Source organism: Podarcis muralis, chromosome Z (assembly GCF_964188315.1).
Source record: "Podarcis muralis chromosome Z, rPodMur119.hap1.1, whole genome shotgun sequence".
In the NCBI taxonomy this organism is placed as follows: domain Eukaryota; kingdom Metazoa; phylum Chordata; class Lepidosauria; order Squamata; family Lacertidae; genus Podarcis; species Podarcis muralis.
Window position 1 is genome coordinate 43,621,274 of NC_135673.1, and position 8,074 is coordinate 43,629,347.

Genomic DNA, 8,074 nt, shown 5'->3' on the forward strand with positions numbered 1-8,074 from the left:
CCAGGGAACCTATGGTGGAGGGTGTGTAAGAAATCAAATAAATAATGATAATGATGTACTATATATATTGAAAATGGTTTATCCATTTCTTCTCCATGGGTTCAGATACCTCTTGAGATATCATTGCGAAATTCAGCACGAGGGTTTACAGGGTGGAGGCATTGCCCAACTTGGCACTTGGTTCCTGAGAGGGAGACAGCAATATTCATCTATGTTTTAAGGCTGGACACCATTTTGAATTAAAATGGTGGACCAAAATGTGGCTTTAGTGTGGCATCAACAGTCCAAACTGCAAATGATTTGTTTGCCTCTGAAGTTATTGTTACCCAGTTTGATGCGATTTTAATGAGTTTGGCATGACAGTTCCAATCAGTGCCAACTTGGATGGCTCTGAAGATACTGCTATCATCACCCAAACTGAGTTACTGAAGTGGAGGTGGCAATCTTCTTTTGGACACCAGACACCATATTGAATCAGGATAGTGGACCAATTAAAACATAATTGGACACACCCACCCAATAAATTCAGATCTGGGTCCATTGTTCCCCAGGTCAGGTCAGAGCCCTAAGTTAGTGCGTGCATGTGTGTGAGAGAGAAGAGCCCTAAAACTCACAAGTCACACTAGCTGTATAAACCTCACATTTCTTATTATTCTTTGAATTGCTTGGTAGCTCTGGGCAGTTCCCACTAGTCTGGTATATATTTTGGAGTTTGTTGGCTCATTTGTTATGGATTTGGGCACCTCTTAAGGTATCATAACAAGATTTTGCATGTTAATTCCAAAGATCAAGGAACAGGTTTTTATTTATAGTGGGATGCGGGTGGTGGAAGGTAGGCGGTTTGAGACCCCATGGTGGGGTGAGCTCCTGTTGTTTGGTCCCGGCTCCTGCCAACCTAGCAGTTTGAAAGCATGCAGTGCAAGTAGATAAATAGGTACTGCTCTGGCAGGAAAGTAAATGGCATTTTTGTGCGCTGCTCTGGCTTTGCCACGTGACCCAGAAAAACTGTCTGCAGAAGCAGAAAAATGGTGGCTCCCTCAGCCTGTAAAGCGAGATGAGCACCACAACCCCAGTGTCATTCACAACTGGACTTAACTGTCAGGGGTCCCTTTACCTTTACCTTACAACTGGATGACAGTTTGTATCAAGATGGCAGACTGAACCTTTCAAAACTTCACTTATTTTAACCACTGATCTCTTTGGTTTCTTAGGATGCCTGAGCACTGCTACCTATGAGCCTGCTTGTAAAAGTAATAGTAGTAGTGGTAGTTACATTTATATCCCAGTTTCCTTCAAGGAGCTCAATTTGGCATTCATGGTTCTATTCCCTCTCCATGTTATCCTCACAACAATCCTGTGAAGTAGTTTAGGCTAAGGGGCATTGACTGGTCTTCAGCCAGCTTTGTGGCTGAGTAGCTATTTGAATACTGGTCTCCACATCTTAGCCCAACATACTATGCCACTTATGCATTTCAGGATGCATCCAGAACATCTCTTGGTTGGTTAGAGCATGGTGCTGTTAAAGCCAAGGTTGTGGGATTGATCCCCGTATAGGACAGCTGTGTATTCCTGCATTGTAGGAGGTTGGACTAGATGATCCTTGGGGTCCCTTCCAACTCTAAGTTCTATGATTCTATTATTCTAAACAGGCAGGGATATGAGAAAATAATGGAGAGAGCGAGGGAGGGAGGGAGGGAGGGAGGGAAGGAGGGAGGGAGAGAGAGATGGATTTCTTTTTTGCTGTCACTGCAACAAATACCCTTGTCTTAGAAGGACATGCTTCCTTTTGCACAGAAGGAAAGCTGTTGTTTCTGGGAAGCCATCTCTTTCTCACATCAGGTGGAAAGAGGCCACAGCCATGTCACACTGCTTGACATTCTGGATAACAGCTTCTATTAATAAACAGAAAGGCTAATCGAATTGGAGCATCTTGAAATGTGATTTAATTTGCCGGGTTCTAGCCTGTGAGTATTAACCACTTGCAAATTAAATTATCCAATAACAAATTGCACCAGGCTCCAACACCATAGCAGTTGAGGTCATCCTTATAGCTAGTTTTCCAAGCAATAAGTTGTTGTAGTGTGCGTGTGTGTGTGTGTGTGTGTGTGTGTGTGGTGCTTTGACTCAAGGGATTTGCCTGCAATCTCTTGGCTCATCATAGGAGCCAAAAGGGAAGTTATTGCCAAGCCTTTGACATTATATTTTCTCTACTGCAAATTACTGCTCTTTGACAGGACTTGGTCTAGCCCCTTACACTGCTGGGAATTGCAAATGAAAGATTTAACAATTTTGTTCAATTTGTTAGAATTAAACTATTGGTTTTGGCAATGTAAATACAGAAGATTAGGGAACGCCGATGCATAGGTCCTGTGCTTTTGATTACAGAAAACCATACAAGCAGTTCTTCTTAACTCAGATTTAAAATCCATCCTCTTCCCAATTTGATCCTGGTGTGTGTGTGTGTGTGTGAAGGAATACAAACGGAAACTTTTGAGAACAATTCTGTGAGCACACAAGGGCTTAGTTATACTAGTTCCTGTACTGACACTTCCAAGATATTTCTCACACAGTATTTAACTGCCAGAGGCAAGAGATACAAAGGTGCTGTCTCCAACCACCATTACAAATACTGAAGCTGATTAGATTGGCAGTTTTATCTTACTTGAACACTGGAGACAGGACAGTCTTCTTCACCACATCTGAGGATAGCAGGTGATGTTACGTGGTGCAGGTCAAACTGCATGGCATGCTCAAGATTTGACCTTGCACTTCCAACATCTGAGGCAGCTGCCTCACTCTGCCCAGTGAATGCCCATTGGGACTGGTTAGGGCTATGTCAATTAACACAAGAGCCTTGGACCTTGCCTGGAGACAGCTGAGCAACATGTTGCCAGTTGTCCTGGTCCTCACTGCCAGAAGAAAAAGCTCAGTGTCTGCCAAAGATTTAAATGTGAGTGGTACATAAGAAAAGGATGGCTACATGATGCTCAAAGGGGAATTAGATACACAATTAAGCACAAGCTAATACATGGACCAATAAGCAGCAAGTCCCCTGTACTTTCCTTTCAATGAACAGGGCAAGCACAGAACTTAGCCTGGCAAATAGCCAGAGTCCTGAGACTGGGAAAGCAAATGGGAATTCCTCTGGGTGGGATAAACAGCTTGTGAAGAGGTGGAGTCCATGCTGGCTCAGAATCCAGTTTGCTATCAATAGGCTCCTTCTCTCAAAGAGGTACATCAAAAATAGCAGGAGGTGCTGGAAGCAGCTCTATGGCAGGGGGGAATCTGACCAAGGGTGTCTGATGTCACCAAAGCACCCCTCTGCTACTAATCCATCTTATCATCCTTCATGGTCATTACCCCTTCCTTGGATAACACCTCCTTTGACACTTCCCCCATCCCACTAGGGCCTTCCAGATCCAATTCTTAGAGTTCTTATCATTCTGCCTAGGGATGAAACCATCCTATAATACCTCCAGGGGATTTATACTACCAGCAGCCTGCTCCTTTGAGCTGTCTGGCCACTGCATTCTCCACTAGCTGCATATTCCTGATCAGATACAAGAGCAGACTCATATCATTCCCATCTGGTGTTTTGGCTGACTGCCACATCACCATTCAGATGGTTCACTTCCTCTTTCATCCACTTACTGTTTTATCCATCATTTCCCACACCTTCACTCCCACTCATGTACATAGGAATCTCAAGTTACTCAAAAGAAATTTTATTTCTCCTTGGCTGGCAGCATCTCTTGCCTCTGATCTCTTTTAACAAAGAGAAAATGTTTGAATATTTGTATCCCACCCCCCAAGCACCAGAAGAAAACTTTGAAACAAATCCCCTGGTTGTTGTTTTCCTCACTTCTGCTTCTCTCTTTATGTTGCGGTCTAACAGTAATGTTGTGTCACCAAGTGGCATTTCACATCTCAGTTGTATGACACAGAAACCTGGAGCTATTCCCCTTTCTGGCTCATATGATGGATTGTCTATTTGCAAATGAGCACCTGGAGCCAAATCCCAGCCTTGACATTGACTTTGTCCTACCATTGAGAAACTTCGTTCACATTTCAGAAAGAAAGGCAAGGAGAGGAAAAAACTCCTTAGAAGAAGGAAAAATGTCACTGCGAGACAAAAACCAGGCCTGCTGTCGCCCCCCGCCCCCGAAGCACTTTTCCTGCCCGTGTGTGTTGGGGTGGTGTCTATCATGACTATTGTTTGATGTACTGCAAGAAGCATTTCCTTAGGTCAGTCCTACAAGAAAAGAAAAGAAAGGAATGCAGAATGTATTTATATATCTGCTGTTTACATTTTCTATTTTTAATTACATTTATAGCTCATATTATAACCACTTATATGTTTGATTTAAGATTGATGCAGTGCTGTTCCCTTGTACAGCTTCATTCTACCCTTAATGTGAGTTGGTGGTGTTATTTATTTGTTTTTCCTCCATACTCTGCTTATAACTTCTCAGAGACATCTGCTTTTGCCATGCTGATCAGGCGCTGTTACATGGGAACAAAGGATGCCCTTATGCCATCAGTCCATCTAGCTCAAAATTAAATCTTAAGAACATTTTTAAAATGAATTGTTCAGCAAGGCAATTTTCATTAGCAGGTTTGCTTGAGCACCAATCTGAGTGATTAGCAATGACTCCAACCCCCCCCCCCCCCGAATAACAGCTCCCAAGGCTACAAATGTCTCATTGAAACCACAAACGTGTTGTGTTTTGGAAAAACAACTGTGCACATGTAAAGAATGGAAGCCTTCTCTTGTTCCTTGCAGCTAACTTAAAAAGCAAAAGGGGGAACAGTCACCTATGGGATCATTGAAAGCTTTTCCATAGTATGAGAGTATGAGAGAATTTACAGGGGCCTCCATGGTTGGATTTCAATGCTTGTATTTTCAACAGATCAGGTGTTCAATCATTTTCTTTCTTTCTTTCTTTCTTTCTTTCTTTCTTTCTTTCTTTCTTTCTTTCTTTCTTTCTTTCTCAAAATTAAAAACAGATTGCAATCACAGAAATAGGGTGGACTATGAAAACACACATCTCAGGTATCACTGAAACTTTTATACTGAAGAAGCCAAATTCACTTCCATTGGGGCTATCCTCTCCCAGGCTGGTTATGCTGTTCCTTCAGACCCTTAAATCAACTGTGTGGGCAGAATCTGCATCCAAGAATGTACACCTGAAAATCAGAAATGTTCTCGTGGATCACTTGCCTATTCATTTTCTTTACTGCTCTTTGGAGTTGAGTCTGTAAAGCATGGATGCCTCTGTGCAAGGGATAGTAGGAACTATTTTTATTTTTATTTGCCCCAAAATGACATTCCCTCATAGACAACTTTCTGCATTCCACTACTGGGTGGTCTCACAGGCAAAAAAAGAGTGTAGTGATGAATGTGTCCCTTAGCTTTCTATCTCAGTCTACATTTGAATCACATGAAATCCAGGAGTTTCTATATGCACACATCCTCCATTCAGGCAAGCAAGGGGCATTATCACATATCAAGGCTGCATTCCAGCCATGCAAAAGCACTCAATCAGAGTTTGGGAGCTGGATTGCTGAGGGGTGTGGTTTGAACAGCATCCAGGGCCAGACAGAGAGTTGTGGAGGGTCATATTTGACCCTTGAGGTTCCCTACCTCTGATCTATGCAGTACAAAGGGCTTGGCATAGGAACTCTGGAATTATTGCTCCTTGCCACCAAAGGAATGAAGTCAGGTTGCAAATATCAGACCAGTGCAGGAATGTTAGACTGGTATTGATTGTGCTCTCAGGTATTATAGAGAGAGGAGGGAGGGAGGGAGGGAGGGAGGAGGGAAGGGCACAAGCACAGAGTGCCATTGGACACATGAAACTGGATGTGTAGGTATTCACCAGACCTCAAAAAAGATATTGTAAAGCTTGAAATGTTACAGAGAATGGCAATCAAAATGATCAAGGGTGTGAAGCAACTTCCCTAAGAAGAAAAATCATGTTTGGGGCTGTTTGGTTTAGAAAAGAATGGGGTATAAATTGGGGGGGGGGGGAGCCATGGTAGAGGCAAATAAAATCCATAGTCTGAAAAAGTGGGTGCATGGTGTGCTTACATGTTTTCATGTATTTTGCATTTTTATCTTTTATTTTTATGTTATGAAGTGCCCTGAGATCTACAGATGATAGGTGGTATACAAATTTAATTAACAACAACAACCTGCCATGTGGTAGCTTGCCAGTCATTAGCTCAGCTCCATCTGCTGTTGGTGTCCCTGTTTCATAAGAACCAACTCCCAGGGGGCTTCACCCCCCCATAAAATATTTGAGGGGGCCTGCCTTCCCCAAGTTAATGAGCATTTCCATTCAAATGGTGTCCATGCACTGTGCCATCTGATCGATTACGCAGGGCAGGGCTTACCTGGGCCCCCACAATATTTTCTTCATGTTTGCATCCCTGCCTTGTCTATCACCCTACCAGTTTCAACAGGCACCAGCCACTACTATGGGTAACATTGGCCGGTTATCATCTCTCAGCCTACCCTCGCTCTTTGTGAGGAGCAATGTATGAAGTTCTGAGTTTTCTGAAGCAGAATGAATAACAGATAGAAAATGTTTATAAGACAAGCTCTTTCTTTCCACCCATATCCTTTATGTTGTCCCTTTCTTCCTAGAGGCTGTGTGTGGATAGTACTAGCAGAAACTCATCCAGCTCTCCAGCACATCAATCTTGATCTGTGGAGTCTGGAGTGACAATTTCCCCTCCCACCAGCAGTTTTGACATATTTGTAAAGAGAAATGGGCATAATGGGTACATTTTAAAATGACACCAGTGCTGATCTTTTAGTCAGTCAACAGAAAGGGTGTCTCATTTGTCCAGTCAGGCTATAAGCCTGTGGGGGTGTCACAACAAGCTAAACATTATTTCAATTTACACTCCATTTTGCAAAGGGACAGCTGACATTCTTTTTATTCTGCAAAAAGTATGACCTCTGCTACCTGGACATGTTTTTAAGAATGATATGGATTGTTTTGTGAGAATGCTGCTTGTTTTTTTAAATATAAAATCACTCATATTGCAAATATTATATGCATGTGAATGCTGCCTTTCACCTGAAGATCACAGGGTGCTTAACAACATAAAAATACAAAGTGTGAATGCATTGACTAGAAAAAATAAATCCGCTGCTTTTATTTATAAATGTTTCTGTCATTGCTGTTGCTGTAGTTGTTGGTTGTTGTTTAAAAGTTCTCTTGTGACTCCCCTCTCCCCCACTATTTCAGTCATATATCAATTGGTATGTTTCTCTATCCGAGTATTAACATACATAAAAAAATTAATTTTATTGGTGAGGGACTGGTTATGTCATTTTCCAGTGGGGTAGCTATCGGTGGGCTTCTGCAAAATCAACCAGGCATGTTGTGGAGGACTGCAGGCCAACATGCCAAAAGCTACATACACAAGGGTGGTGGAGGCTGGGTTCATCTTCAACCATTGTTATTCACATCCCCTTTAGTTCAGTTATTTAGGGAGTTATGAGGTCAAGGACACTCTCCATGATATATTGGTTGTGGGTAAGCTTGCTTGTGGGGAGAAGGTGTGGTAGTTAATCTGGGTTCCAAGTGAGAGGTGGAAATTTGCAACTATGGTGAGAGCATGAATGCAGTTTATGAACATCCAGTGCGACTGATGGGTATTTTGTAATTTTGCTATTATTGGTTGGTTTGATTGATTTGATTGTATTTTTAGTGCATCTTGCTTTTGCATTAATATTATGTTCATCATTTTCAGGAGCTTTGGGCCCCAAAGAAGTATACAATGTCATAGCACACAACACAGCATGAGATACGCTTTCATGGAATGGAGTCAACTTTAGCAGATAACACAACTTGGATGGCAGAAAGTGAGGAGGAATTAAAGAACCTCTTAATGAGGGTGAAAGAGGAGAGCGCAAAATACGGTCTGAAGCTCAACATAAAAAAACCCTAACATCATGGCCACTGGTCCCATCACCTCCTGGCAAATAGAAGGGGAAGAAATGGAGGCAGTGAGAGATTTTACTTTCTTGGGCTCCATGATCACTGCAGATGGTGACAGC